This window comes from Lissotriton helveticus, chromosome 9 (genome assembly GCF_964261635.1).
Source record: "Lissotriton helveticus chromosome 9, aLisHel1.1, whole genome shotgun sequence".
Lineage (NCBI taxonomy): Eukaryota > Metazoa > Chordata > Amphibia > Caudata > Salamandridae > Lissotriton > Lissotriton helveticus.
This window is the reverse complement of record NC_136070.1, coordinates 91,125,586-91,141,507: the sequence shown is the minus strand read 5'-3', so window position 1 is coordinate 91,141,507 and position 15,922 is coordinate 91,125,586.

Here is a 15,922-nt window from a genome sequence, read left to right as displayed (position 1 = left end):
ACATAAAAATCCACAAAAGCAATTGTCTAAAAAGATTTTTTTTTAAATATGAGGAAATACAAAACACATAACAAAATAAAGAAATACAATAAGGAAATACAATAAAAACAATTAGAACACAATAATCACAATTTCATAAGAACATAGTATCAATTCTTGAATTAATTATAAAATATGTTGTCGACGCGCGTTTCGGCGACCAGCGCCTTCTTCAAGACAAACACATTTTCAGGTTCTTGTGAGCTAATACATGGACATAATTTGCGTTATTAGGCACGACTTCTCACACAATGGAAAAACCTAGAACGTATTTAAACTGATGCGTGTAAATAGTTCAACATCATTAGATTTCCATTAAAGTCTGGATAATCTTTATAGATTTCAAGTCTCTCGAGAGGGGTTGTTTACGTATTGAAATATGTTGGCGAAGAATGACTATTTGATAAAAATGCACTCTCTTGTGTATCCTTTTTTCAATTGGTCAGCATAGATATAAAACAAATGTGCCTCGCCTCCACTGTTCCGAGCCGTCATGGATAGATTGGCTTTAGTTAGCTTTTTCCGTTACTTCAAGCGTATGTGTTTGTTTGAGAAGATATTTTCTTGCCAATTCATATGTTGCTGGCAAGCGAGGATGCGCAAGCGCAATGAGTTAAAATGTGCGTGCACAGCATCAAATCGCCAGCCATCTGTTGCCCAGCTTGGTGCCGCCAGCAGCTATTCCCGCTCCGCCCCCTGCTGCATCAAAGGCTTTCACGGCCGGCCGTGCTTTTAGTTTCACGGCCGCCAGGCCGTGTCTCCTTTTCTTTTAACTTGTTTTTTTTAAAGGCCTACACCCAGTGACTGCAGTGACTGCAACACTTTTAATGTTGGGCCAGGCTACATATTTTTCCAAATTTACTGACAACGTGGCCTCTGTTTACAGTAGATGCTTGGCCACAGTTACTTCCAACACTTTGCACTGGCACTTCTTGGGTTGCCTTGTCCTACAGCTAAATTCGAACTGTTCTGAACTAGAGTCTCATAATTTTCACAATTTTGCAGTAAAACGATCAAAGAGGTTCTAACTTAATTTCGACATCATTATTGAAGTGCAGTTTATCTTGTCTTCCTCAGTACTTCGTACATCTCTCTAGAGATGTGGCTTAACGACCAGAGCTGCCATCTAAGTCACGGAAATACAAAACATGTTGCATTACAAATGCTATAGGTGTCACATTCGCGAAAGTTATAACTATTGGCATTGTAAATGACAAAGCTATCAATTTAGCTATTTTAAAAACCAACACATAAATAAAATATTGGTCATTTACAAGACCAATAGCTCCAACTTTTTTAATGCGAGACCTGTTGCATTTCCAATGCTTGTGTTAATAGCCTTCCAAATGCTACCAGTTCACCAGGTCTAAAGATTTAATGTATCTTAAAACCAAATTACTAATCTGTGTTGTATTGCCTTGTACAATAAATGTCCTCCTAGAGTCCATAAACACTGGACACCAGAACCTGACCTGGAAAACATCCAGTTGTCACGAAGCAGCCATGGATATCGGCCAACCAAACAGCAACAATTTATCAACATTTTGTAATATGAATTCAATAAAGTGATTTTGCCAATTTGTTCCACGTGGCACAGCTTCTAGAATTAGAATGGAGGAATGCTCCCACCTAAAAACCAAATGAACAATGTGTGGAACCAGTTATCTTGAAAAAGTTTGCAAAACCTGCTTGGAAGCCCATCTTCTACACAACTTTTGTCAGCAGGAGCAACATAATAGTGCTAAAAATGTCTTCTGCTTGAAAAGAACTGCAAAAGATCTGCTGCTCTTCAGGCTCTGCTGGAGAACTCTGTATCCTTCTAGTTCTGCAAGGTAAACATTCCAGAAATAGTTAAATGTCTCTGCTCCTCATCCGTGCTTTTTTTTACAGGTTTTATTGTTCTTTGACCCCGAACAAATACCATAATGGATTTATTCATTCAGATCAAAAGCTTATACAACTAAATACCTTTTGGAAAGATTTCTGTAAGAGTGTCTTCTTGTTTTCTAACACTTTCACTACCCTAATACCTTTTAGAACAGCAGTTAAAGATTGAAACCTGATAATATTTTCCTGCCTGGGATCTTAGCTAGTTTAGCTTATCCTTTCATCAGTAGTTGCTACTTCTCCAATAACTTTAGTCCCTTTTTTGTTTGCCTCCTGTCGCGGTAGTATTACTCCAAAATAACCTGTTCATGTCTTGCAGATCCTGCCGATACTTGCATAAAAAAAAAAATCACTATCAGTCCCGAGTTACACCAGATACCTCCTTTGCAGCACTGTGACTGTCTCCCGCACAGGAGTAGCTAGCTTAGCAAAATGTAATCTTGCCAGATACTCCATCACATGGTTTGCAAAGAAACTCTGACAAAACCATCCAGGATCACTGGGTACCCAAAAAATCAGATTGGGTCATTAGCAGGTCCTTTGATCAACTAAGGTCATCAGTAATAAAGCCACAATACCTTATAAAGAGTACAGTTTCATGGCCTTGAAAAGTAACACAAGAAACCTTCCTAGATTGCCTTGTTTAGTTAAACTATACTTTAGTAGCTTTTTTTCTGTTCCTTGACAAAGAAAATATTTCAAAGTTAATTAACAGTAAATAAAAAAATATTTTTGGACAGTCTGGCTTTAAAATACAGGTCAAGTTAGAAGACCTTTAGTTAAATGCAAATATATCCATGCTATCTGAAGAACAACAAAATATGAGAGTTCATGCAGGACTTCCGCTATGAGGAGTCAGGTCATGTGTAACAAGGAGGAATTAAGTCGCTTCAACTATGCCCTACTTCTTCATCAGTTCAAGAAAGATTTAAATAGTTAGCATCTCATTTCTTTTTCTGTAGTTACACATTTCATCAAGATTATATTTCAACAGAGTTAATTTTTGCTGCAGTCCATTTCTTATAAACTTGAGAAAATGTTTTCCCCTAAACTCAATAGAATGATTATTTCCTTTTTTGAGTTGGCAAAACTACTCTGCAGGTTACTAGGAGAACTTTTTGACCTGTTGTGGAATACAGAAGAATGGGTCTGTTGGGTTAACAACTAATTATATGGTAACTTTATCCTAGGTTCACCAAAGAACAGCCATACATACCTGAGCTGAACTACCAATTTAGTTCTGTATTTTTGAAAGCTTTAGTTTAAAAATCTTTGAGGTAAAATGCAAATTCCTTTATGCAAAGGATACAGCTAATATGTAAATTAGCTACATGATGCTTTAGGCTGTCTCTCCTTTACAGTTCTCAAGCAGTAGGATACAGAATTTAGGGGCTTATTCAAAAATATATCTGTAGCTTAGAAGGTTTCATTTAAACCTAAAACTAAACCATCTGGGTTAAATGACCAGCACTTTGTCCACCACTCTGCAAAGATTTTGTCAAACAAATAATGATCTGGTGAACGTCAAAATCTTCACTATTAACTTTTTTTTTAATTGATTATATTTCAGCAAACAGTTAGACATTATACCGAAAATACAACAGACCTATCTTATACAAGACACATAACACAAAATAGACACTAAATGAAAGGGAGAAGAACATGTACAAATACAATAAATAAATTCACTTGGCCACTTATAACTTATATACATTAATAAATCAATGAATTATAGCCATTTCTGAATTGGTGCCCTAACTTTTAACCAGAATCTCTTCTTTACAATACTCTTAGATCTATAAATAGCAGTTTGAAGTTGATATATAGATAACATTTTGGCTTACCATTGGCTAAAGACAGGAGATTCGGGATCAAGCCAATGTGAGGTGATACAGAAACGAAAAGCTGCCATACAAATAAATAAGAAAACTTCTTCAGCTAATGTCCTAGTTCCTATTTGATTGGTTTCCAGACCAAGAATAACCATTTCCATATTTAAATTTACAGAAATCCCCAAACTTTTATTAATAAAGAATTCAATATCCACAATAAATTGAGAAAGTTTAGGATATTTAAAGAACATATGACTAGAATCGGCAGCTATTTCGTCACATCTGTTACATTTGTCATAATGACTCCCTTTCCATTTTGCCAGCCTCGCAGGTGAATAATACAAATCATAGATTTATTTTATTTATTTATTTATTTTATTGCAGAGTTTTATATAGCGCGAACTAGACCCGAACCGAATCAGGTATCAGATGGCCATGAAGTGCTGGCTCTGCAATGAGCCATTAAACAGCACTCTGGTTGATAATTTAATTGATCTTGCTATATCAACTTTAGCAATTCCAAATTTCCTTTGCCATTTAATTTCAGTTAACTTAAGATCATCATCCATTTGATTCATTACTAACTGATAAATTGAACCGATTCTCCCCCCTCTCCTGAGTGCTTCCAGAACATCATTTTTATTCATACAGATATTATCAAGTAGCCCTTTTATTTCTAAAAAGTTGCGAAGCTAAAGATATAGAAATCATGTCTTGACAAATTATATTTTTCTAGTAGACTGGAAAAAGAGCATAGTTGAGTATCGTTATAAAGATCTCCCAAAGTACGAACACCTGCAGCATACCACCTTTTCATGACTTGATCATTAAAAATCTCAGGGAATACCATGCTCTTCAAGATTGGAGTATAATAATTAATATCTTTAAGATTAATAATTTTCTTTTTAAACTGCCTCCAAATTATGGCAGCCGCTGCTATAATTTTAAACTTAGTTTTTTTGTAGTAACTAATTTCTAAGATTTTAACCAAGGATTGAGGAACTTCCTCACCCTGTAATATTTCATAAATTGACGGGTATATCGCTTGATCAATAGTAATCCCAGGAAATATTAGTATGCCCATATATTTTAATAGAATAAGCCAGTAATATAATCGAAAATTAGGAACCCCCCAGCCACCTTTCATCCTTGGGAGAGAGCACCGATTTATAGCACGCCTAGTCCGGTGGTAGCTCCATAAAAACCTGGATGCCATTCTGTCCATTTGAGAAAAATAAGATGTCGAAAAAAAACAATGGGATTGTGCAAAATAAGTATAAAAATTTTGGGAAAATTAACATCTTCAAAATATTCACCCGACCATAAAGAGAAAAATGTAGGTTATTAAGCCTTTCCAACGTACCATTTGAAGATTTAATTACAGGTTCAATATTTAAACGAACAATATCCTCGACTTTAGGGGATATTGTGATTCCCAAATATTGAGCCTCAGATACAAACACCATATCTTTAGGGCGACCATTTGCAGAATGAATTATCTGTGTTTTTGCTATGTTTAACTTGTAGCCTGATAGCTCCCCGAACTCTACTGCCAGAGATATTATCTTTGGTAAGGCACTTTTAATGTCTGATGTAGTAATAGCGACATCATCCGCATAAGCGAATATTTTAAAATTGTTTCCTCTGATCGTTACTGGGATAATTCCTTCCTCAGTTGCCAATTTAGGGAGATAGGGCTCCAGATACATGGCAAATAACAAGGGGGAGCAGGGGCAACCCTGCCTAGTCCCCCTTGTTATCCCAAAAGATTCAGAAACGGTATCAGTAATCCAGATGGCAGCTTTAGGTTGGTAATAGAGTGCCCTGATAGCATTCAAGATTTCATCAGGGAGTCCCATCCAGGTCATAACAGCCCATAGGAACCTCCATGTGACCCTGTTGAACGCTTTTTCGGCGTCCAACAGGGCCACTGCTACGGGGGATTCAGATACTTGCACCCAATCTAGCAAAGTTATTATCTTTTTAATATGATCCGTGGTATCTCTTTTCGCAACGAAGCCATGCTGCCTTCTGGATACAAGAAGTGGCATCAGATTATTTAGTCTATTAGCTAAAATGTTAGATTTTTTTTTTGCTATCAACGGGTATTAAAGATATGGGCTTATAAGACCCCATTTCTTCACTAGGCTTCCCTTTCTTTTTAAGGATGACAATAGTGGCTAACGACCATGACTCTGGAGGAGTATCAGAAAAGGCCAGCTGAAACAGTTTTATGAGTTCCGGTTTTAGCACCCCCCTAAATATTCGGTAAAATTCTAGTGGTATGTTATCCGGCCCTGCTGCTTCACCAAGTGCCAATCCCATTATTGCTGCTTCAATTTCTTCCCATGATACTGTGACACTGAGAGGTTCCCTCTGATCTTCAGTTAGCCGGGTTACCCCTACGCCCTCCAGATATTGAGATATTCTAGCTTCTATATCATGTTTATTTTTAGGTTGACAGTATAAAGATTGATAAAACTCTCTAAAGGCAGACAATATATCCTTCTTAGATACTTTGACATTCCCACTAAGATCACGAATTTTAAGAATTTCATTTGCTGTTGTTCTTTGACGCAATCTTTGAGCCAAAATTTTACCTGTTTGCTCGCTTAGTTCATAGCTTTCAGTTCTGTATTATCTGTATTGCGAAATCACTCGCTCCACAATATGGGAGTACACCATGCTGCGTTTAATAAAGAGAGCAGTTTGGGATTCTTGAATATGGGTGTTAGATTTAATGCTTTCTGCTAGTTTTCTTTCTGCCCGCGAAACCATATCACAATCTTTCATAAATTTATCCCGTCTACTTTTGCCTTGAAAGTGCGAATACTTTAAGGCTTCTCCCCTTACTATTGATTTAAATGCGTCCCACGCCACTGAAATGGGTGCACTGTTATTATTAATGTCAAAAAATTCCTGTATAATTTTAGTCATATATTGAATATATTCTTCATCAAATAATAGACTCCTCTGAAATGACCAAGTTGTTTTAGGCCTTTCCCCAACCGATGGTAGACTAACGTACATTACTAAAGGATTGTGATCAGATAATAGTCTTGGGAGAATTTCCATCTTTACTTTATCAAAAAAAAATTGGGATACATAAAAGTAGTCAAGACGAACATGCTTCCGATGTGGGGCAGAAAAAAAAATATAGCCAGGGTCTTTATTATACATAGAAAACCAAACATCCATAAGACAATTGTCCGTTAGTAAGTTCTTCAGAGCCTTAAAAGTTCGTAGTTTAAGGACCATATATTTATCATGTCTGATGTCAAAATGAGCTTCTAGATGAATGTTTAAATCCCCACAAAAAATAATAGGAGAAGTGCAGACAGATAACTCCTGATTTAAAGAATTAAATAGCTCAGCATCGTCCAGATTAGGGCCGTAGACGGTGTATATTACAAACTTCTGTTGATATAATACCAATTCTGCAGAGGCCCACCTTCCCCATTTGTCTGCAGTTGTTTTAATACAAGACCCTAGATTATGTCACATGAAAATCGCCACTCCCCGCTTAATTCCCGTCTGTTTAGAGCAGACCAATAAATCTAATCCTAAACTATTAAGGAGCCTCCTTTCATCCCATGCGACATGAGTCTCTTGCAGACAAAGAATATCTATTCGGAGTAATCGTATCATTTTGGCTAGGGCCCCCCTTTTTTTATGATCATTAAGACCGTTGATATTCAGAGAACATACTTTTATTTTTATCTCCATTCAAAAAAAGACAGAAAAGTACCCAAAAAGAAAAAAAACCTTCAACAACATTAGGTTCCAAACAGATTTCCTTATTTTCCAAGCTACGCTATCATAGTACTTCTGTGTCTATAGCTGACTGTTGCTGATATTACAACCCACCCCCACCCACCAGTGACCATCACCACCCAACCGACCCTTCCCCCCCCCCCCACACCCCCCAAACCCACCTTATGAGGCACAGGGACAGCCAGTCCCTGGGAGCTCAAGATGCCACCCCTCCCCCCTCCTCTAAGTTCTGAAGGAGAAATTCAAAATAACTTTCAATCAAATCTGCTGTCCAAGAGGGAGCATGAATAGCCAAAAAAAGTTTTTTTACAGTCTCGGCAAAGTAACAATGATTATTCATAATGAGGTCAGATAGTCCTTAGCAACAATTTCCGAAAATAACAATTTTGTCTGGCCTCTTACAATGACTTTTAGTTTGGCAGGACTTTGCAGAAATACTGTGGCTCCCTTCTGTTGAAAGCAAGCTATCAATTGTCTCAGATGCCATCGCTTTGACACAGTTGCCTGGCAATAATCAGGTCTAACAAAAAAACTGAAATCTTTGCCTGAGCGTTTATCTGGTCTAGCTAGATTGAATACTGCTTCCCTTGCCAGAAAATTATTACATTTAACCAAGATGGCTCTAGGATAGACATCATTTTTCTGCTTATTTCTAAGAACAAACGGGAAACGATGAGCTCGTTCAATCACCACCGACCAATCCCACATTCCCAGTTCCGGGAACGCATCAGAAAAAAGTTCGCAAACAAATTTGCGGACATCAGGACCACCCAGATTTTCAGGCTCCCCTAAAACTCGCAGGTTGTTTCGGCGAGCTTGATTCTCCAATTCAGTTAACTTTGCGCTGATGTCATCTCGTTGATCTTTCACCAGAGAAAGTTCTTTTTTCTGAGTCACCACCTCATCTTCTAGTATTGAGATCCTGGTCTCAGCTTCTAAGACTCTAGCAGCCATATCAGTACATATTTTTGTGATGCGTCGAGTGGCATTCTGTACCTTCCGACAGGTAGCCTGGGTGCGTGCAATCTCGGTTTTTGTATCAGATATATGGGTTAGCAGTGTTTGATATATCGTTACTAATGTGACCTCCACATTAGGAACTGCTTCGATACCATAAATTGTTCATCTAACGGATTTGGGTTCTCTGATTCATTGCTTATGTCTCTTGCAGATTGCATGTTCCGAAATGACTTTTTCTTAACTGTTATGTCTGAGAGAGGTGATGTTTCACCCTCCCCCACTTCTTCCTCTATACTGGTATCCGCCGGGTAATCAGCCCAGTCTCTATCCAGGCTTTCCTCCGAAGTCAGATCAGACAGTGAATAAAATTGATCGTTAGTATCTTGCGTCATGTCTTGACAGCGAGCTGCTAGGAGTACTGGACTTGAATTGTCTTCCAAAGCAAAATCTAAATTTTCACTATCAGTTCCGGTTTCAGATTGGGCTACTGAACTGACAAGAACTACATCTCCCATAATCCCACTTTCAGCAGTCTCATGTTCAGGTGATGGATTAGAGTTAGAATTCGGAACTGGGTCTGATTCCGGATTGATAACGATTGGTTCAGGCACCCCTGTTACTGTTTGCACATTAGCGTAAGTCTGTATACCTGAGTCTGCATTATTGCCTCTTTCACTTAACATAATTTGAGGCTCCTGAAAGGTAGCTGCCGCTGCTCCCCCAAATTGTGTGCGGATATTCTTAGCAGATTGCTTTTGGAAGAGTTCAGGTACTGTCTGTACAACACGCTCAGCCCCTTTCTTAGAGATTTGGGACCTCGAGTTAACAGCCGACTCACCGGATTTCACGTTGCCTGGAGAACCGCTTATTAAATCTTCTTGCTCGTCGTCAGCCACAGCGGTTACTTTGTTTCTTCCGCTCCGTGTAGAAGGCACTTTTGCATTTTTAGGAGGCATAGCGACGTTATTCCCACTGGATATCGGAAACACTCGGAGTATCTCCCCAAGGCCGAAACGGGATACGCCAAGCCCGAATAGAGCACTGCAGTGCACGGGCGGAAAGCAAAGCAACAAACACCATCAGAGGCGGAGCCATGGATCCGATATTTCGTCTTCGTATCGGCCACACGAAGAGCACTGCCGTCCAGGACAGTCAGACCGCACAGAACCAAAACGGAGGAAAAATGCCTGGAGCAGCTCCTTCGAACCGGTCAGGATTCACTAGCTCACTCCTTCATGGTAATGTGAAAGTCAGTTTTCGGCGTCTTTCTTCCCCTTCAGAACGGCAGCGGAGGAGCCGGCAAGCTTACACCGCTAGAGTCGCGGTCGCCATCTTGCCTCCTAAAATCTTCACTATTAACAGTACCTAGGTGAAAGATTTGAGGTTTTCAGTGTCTGATGAAGATTGGTTCAAGATTAATTCTGATATGCATCATATGTCTATGAACTCAACCTCCACAGGATACAATATTATTTTCAAAATAGACCCTCTTGCTGCAGTTTAAAGTGTTTGCAAAAGATTGCACTGATCAATGCACCAGGTGCAAGGTAGAGTTAGGAAACTCAAATCACGTAATCTGGGAGTTCCTAAGATTGAGAGTACTTCGGCATTGCTCAAATGGGTGCCTGTAAATAATATGCAGAATTCAGAACTGTGTGTCATCCAGCGGGCCAAATGAAAGGAAAAGGAAACAGTCTCAAAGATAATTGGGGAAACAGTATCCAAGAATAAAGACATGAATATAAAATAAGACATTACAAAACAAATTGTAAATGACCTCTAAGAGAATGCGAAATACAATTCCTCCAGTTATCTCAGTGATGAAGCCTCTTTTTCTGCCCTGATGCCACCTGAATTCTCTTATCAAAACAGAAAGAACCCCGATTCTCCTGAATCCTTGTTGTCCTTGTAAGTGAAGCAATTCCTCAACTAGCATGACCTTTTTGAACGCCCATTCATTGTCTATTTGGGGCTTGAGTCTCCCAGCATTTTGAACAGATGAGAAGTCTCAAGGAATTACAAAAATAACAAATTCTACTGTATTTTGTTTTGTTCCACAACGCAAATAAACATAAAAAAGTCCCCCCCAATTACATTTTCTATCTCCCCACAAATAATCATGGTCTATATTGCGAGGAACCCAGACTCATTTCTCCCTTTAATTGCAGATGGAGTGGTTACATCCAAGGGTCAAGTTACTGCGATCTTGCCAATAAAAACATGGCTGTATCTTCACTGCATCTAATGTGAAGGGTGCCATTTTAATATCTCCCCCTCTACTCTGCTAGCTTTGGCTTATCGGAATGGGGCAACTCTGGTCAGGTCACCTCGTTTTGCCTCCTTTTCAATTTCCATTTGGGTGTCTCAACCAGTTGCTCCCTTTACTTTCTACATTTTTCTCAGACGGTCAAGGGTGGGGCAAGTTGGCGCATTACTTTCTGTTCAGCCCCTGGTGTCCAGTGCAATTAGAACCTCAAAGAAGTCTCCCTAGCTCCCTCCTCCTCTGCTTTCCAGGTCCAGAACTGCACTTTTGATCCCCGTACCTAGCTGTCTGGTCTATCACTGAGAGTGCTGGAGCTGCTTCAGCTCGATGGGCTGAGCTACACTATTTTACTATGTTGTCCCTGGACATCTCTGATTCACTGCTCTTCATTGTGGTGTGCAGCTTTGTGAAAAAGTGTTCCCAAGTGTTTATTAGTGAAGGTATGGAGTAACAGCTTCCATTTTGTACTAGGCCACGGTCTGTGATGCTCACGTTAAATGCAAATGAACTGTCTCCAAAACTGATCTTCGAGTATCAAATTCATGCCCAAGATTTTGCACTTCCTAGTAAAGTGAGGATGACAACTTTGGACTTTTACAGTTGTTAAAACATTAAAAAAATCTTTCTAGGATGCAGACCCATTTAATATTCGCCCAGTATTTAAAATATATAGATTGCTAAGAGCTGTAAGATAGAAAATAATATTCACCAATTATAAATCAGTCATCTATTGCAGATAATTACCTCCTTTCACAAAGCCAAGGAATTATGCGAGTACCACAGATGGTACTAGCAACACATTGCTGGTGTATGTAAATAGTTGCCTCATCTCTACACTAGAATAATACAAATAAGGTCAACAAATATGTACCATCATCAAATACTCGAACATGCACTTAGAAATAGATGTAAAAGCTTAATCAGTAAAACTGTTCAACAGTGATTTTTATTTAAAATCTAGAAATATAATATAACATTATTTTTACATTACTTAGTGTGCAGTTTATGACATCTCATAAGACAGAGTGCAGGTACATTGATGATAAAAAAGAATGATTAGGGCAAAACACATTTCTAAAAAGTTACCTTAAACAATTAAGGCTTCATTTCCCGGTTCAATTTGCACTTTTAAAGGACACTACAACGCTTTTGTGCCTAATAAGGGGCAGATACCAAATTAAATCCGCCTGTTCATTTAAGCACTGCATGTTCTCTATTAGGTTGCACAATACACATGTTGTAGCATGAAACATTTCTAACATTTTTCTTGTTACAAGTATTACTTTTCCATTCATAATGAGGGCTCTACTTTCTGGAAAGGACATTTATTAACACAAATATAATTTTTAATACAAAAGTTTCATACGATTCATTGTTTCTTCAGGAATCTGGTGGTTATAGAAATATTTAAAACTGGGTGATTCATATTATTTGGATACAAGGGAACTCTTGGGACCTGTGAAGGAGTGTTAACCGTGATCAAGAGTTGTTTCAATGTAAAGTCACATTAGTTAATGCATACACCTATTCAGCAGCTGCTTAGACAATAAGATGCATTACAGTTTATTTTCAGATTACATTTCACAGAATGAACATGCTTTAAAGAAAGTACCTTGCAGCCATTTTCTTATTATGCTTGACAAATGTAGTGTTCGACTTTTTTTAACCCAAAAAACATTCAGTACAACACATTTGGAAACTGTGCTATCTTGCAAATGTCTCATTTTACTATTTGCAGCCTTGGAAATCCACCCTAGCCTTAATATGTAACAAAATCATACATGCTCATGGTAGAATTTAATGAAATTGTCAGTTTGTCTCAAAATGTGGCACCAGAGATATTTCGAAATTGGAAGATCAAAGACAACAGGTATTAGCTGTTGGGCTTTTGTAGGTAAAGCAAACTAAGAATAGCTATTGAAATAGCTGTAGCTACAATATTTAGAGAAATAATCCAACTTTTCTTCTCAACATTTTGAAAAGGGGCTTAACACACCGAATACCCCCCAAAGTACTTTGCTTTTCAATAATTATGTTATGGGAATATTTGGAATGACTGCAATGCACAGAGAAAAATGCTATAGAAACCAACTAGTACCATTTGTGTACACTTTAAAAAACGTAACTCTTATAGCAGTAATGTTACTTTAAACAAGAGATGAGGAGTTGGTGTAGAGCCCCCTTTTTTAAGAAAAAGGAATACGGGGCAGGTTTATAAACATGAAAACCCCCTTATCACTGCTAAAATCTACAATTAAAGTAAGTTGCAAGTTAGATTTGGTTTGCATGTTATCCTGATTTGGTCACTCGATTATTGGTAAGAGTTTGAACAAAGATTGGTCAAGCATTGAGACCTATCCATGGATGTCAAATCAGAACTTTCCTAACTCCCTTCATTCTTGTTCTCTGCCAGCACCCACTGAATGGATGTTAGTTTCTAGTATGCTGGTATACATCTGTACATCTTATCACTGTATAGCGAACACAGAATAAATTAGTGACACCACTAATTCATACAGCACATTAGAGGAACTCCAAAAGGCTAGCATAATGTAAAACTATTTAACGTTTTAGAAGCTTTCATTTAACCGCTGCTTTGTTATGACTAACCAGGTACTTACATTTTACTTTGCATCTCTGAGTAATACTGATGTTTTGAAAGGGCGTAATAACCAACAACAACTTCACTTGATTTATGAATGCAAATACTTTTATTGTAATCAAATCGATGTTTAAGTCTTGGCCTCCCCTTATATGCTATACAGAGCACTTTCCATTACCTATTGGCAAACTTTACTTCAAATGCTTGGTTACTGCATATATAGACCCAAGAAAAGATATCACGTTGGTCAGGATGTGTTACTTTCGTAACTGCTACTGGTGTAAATACATCCCATGCTGATTTTAGATAATTTTGAGCACTATCAGTTTGTGGGTCTCTTTCCAGCAATTACACTACACTTTACCTTCATGGGGAACATCCAAGGTTAGTGGTAGCTGTGGAGTCCTTAAATAATGTAATGCTTTTCGAAGCGTATTTTGCCTTATTGATTAATCAAACTAAAGCTAGTTTAACAGATGATTTAAAAGAGGTGGTTCGGCGCTCTTCTCTATTTATCCTCAATACTTGTTATGATCTACAGTTGCTGCCATCACCATTAATTATGGCGAACAAGGTTATTTGGCACTGAGCCTCTTTTGAATGGTACTTCATCTGCATCCTTTCTAGCCGATTAACCTCTGTTTAATTTGGATATCAATTCAGGGAATAATAGATATTAGAGAATGTGACTGATATTGTTAAAGAACATCCCAGTATTATGTGCGAATCAACAGTAGTATATTACTTCTATTACATAACTTTAAATAGGCTGACTGATGCATCCATTAAATATTCTGATACTGTGGCAGTTCTCTGCAAACATAAGTACAGTCGCTAAGCTGTAAATCACTCTAAAATATTTCCAAATATACAGGAGAGATCAGAGCAGAAAACTGGCCAGTGAAAGTCTACCTGGTCAAGTTTATGCACGTAAACTTTACATTGTGTTTAGACAAATGAATGTTTACATTATCATTTTAGAATAGAGTGGCATGCAGCTCCTTCCTGTCTCCAGTCATCTGTTTTACATGTGCGCTATCAAGGTGTAGCTTTTAATTTAATATGTCCCTGGGAGTTCTTTTTCAGATTACTGGCTAGCACTTTCTAGCACCTTAGATATCGCATTTGTTTGTTTGTTTGACAAGTAATTTATTTTTTAAGAAAATGCACCACTATGTATTAAAGGCATAGGCAGCTGTATGTACTGACACCCAGACCTGAGGTGTAGGATAGAGATCTACAAGATATATATATATATATATATATATATATATATGTTTACAGAAAGACAGCCCATTTGGAGTACAAAACGGCAGGAAAGTCTCTAACAATGTTGTTTGTGTTACTCCAAAATACCTCACAAAGCTCCTAGGTAACCATTACGGATTCCAAAACTACATCTAATACATTAACCAGTTCATCATTGGAGAATATTTTTTTTTTCACTGAAGGAGAAGTTGTTGGGGCACCCAAACATATCACATGTTTGCCAAAACCACTAGGAACCAATGCCTACCTTAACAATGGTGAGTATTTTGCTTAGGAGGGGCTCAATGTTCCTACCCTTAGTGGCCCTTTGCCCTTTGATGCTGGTACGGGGAAATGGTAATGAGCAAGACAACCTAAGATGCCAGCGGTGGTGCCGTTCGCCATTCACAAAAGGACACATTAGATCAACAAGCTCTGGTGAGCCACCTAGCCACTCGAGGAGGGTGTTGAAAAGGTGGTGCTTAACAAGGAGGGAAAATGTTCTGTTTTAGTAAACAATTGTGCCAAGATTACTTGAGACCAAAAATAGGTATGCACAAAGTGAACTGGAGCAATAACTCGAGAATGATAGTGCTAAAGTAACAAAAGCCATTCACATCCAGTACACACATAGAAAATGTATCAGCCGTGTAGACCGGGCCAGCATACTGGGATCATTGATTTGAATAACTAATGAATGCTCAGTAGTCTCATGACTGAAATCAAGGTGCAAATAGCCCATGTTTCACTCTCCAAATATGGCATGGCACAATATGAGCCACTGGACGTTTACGTGAACAATCAAGTCCCAATCTTGCCACAAAAAACAGGCAAATTAAACTATTGTTTGAAACTACTTCAGATGCTGGCCACTTAACTGGGTGTAGATACTCTAAATATTTTGCCAAAGTGCTATTTATCAGTGAAAAAAGTCTGGTTTTCTTTAACAAAATTACTCTCAAAGATTTATATAGTGCTTCATGCACTTCATTTTTATTATAGACAACAAAGTTAGACTAAATGTAACAGAGAGATTGGCTTTGCTCAAGTTCAACTATGTGACAACTGATGTATCCGGACTGCAAGCCAGTTTTCTTTTGTTTACTCCAAGACCAACATAGAATCATCCAACAAGACCACCAATCCATGGTTCTTGCCAAGATTTGCTCTCTCTAGCAACTCTACTATTTACTTTTTATCGATTAGGCATATTTCCGAGAGAGACTGTTATGGAGGTGTTCATTACAAGTAAGTGTGATTCACAGCATCACTGGATGGACTATGGCAAGTACCTTGCACTATGTTTCTGGATGGCAC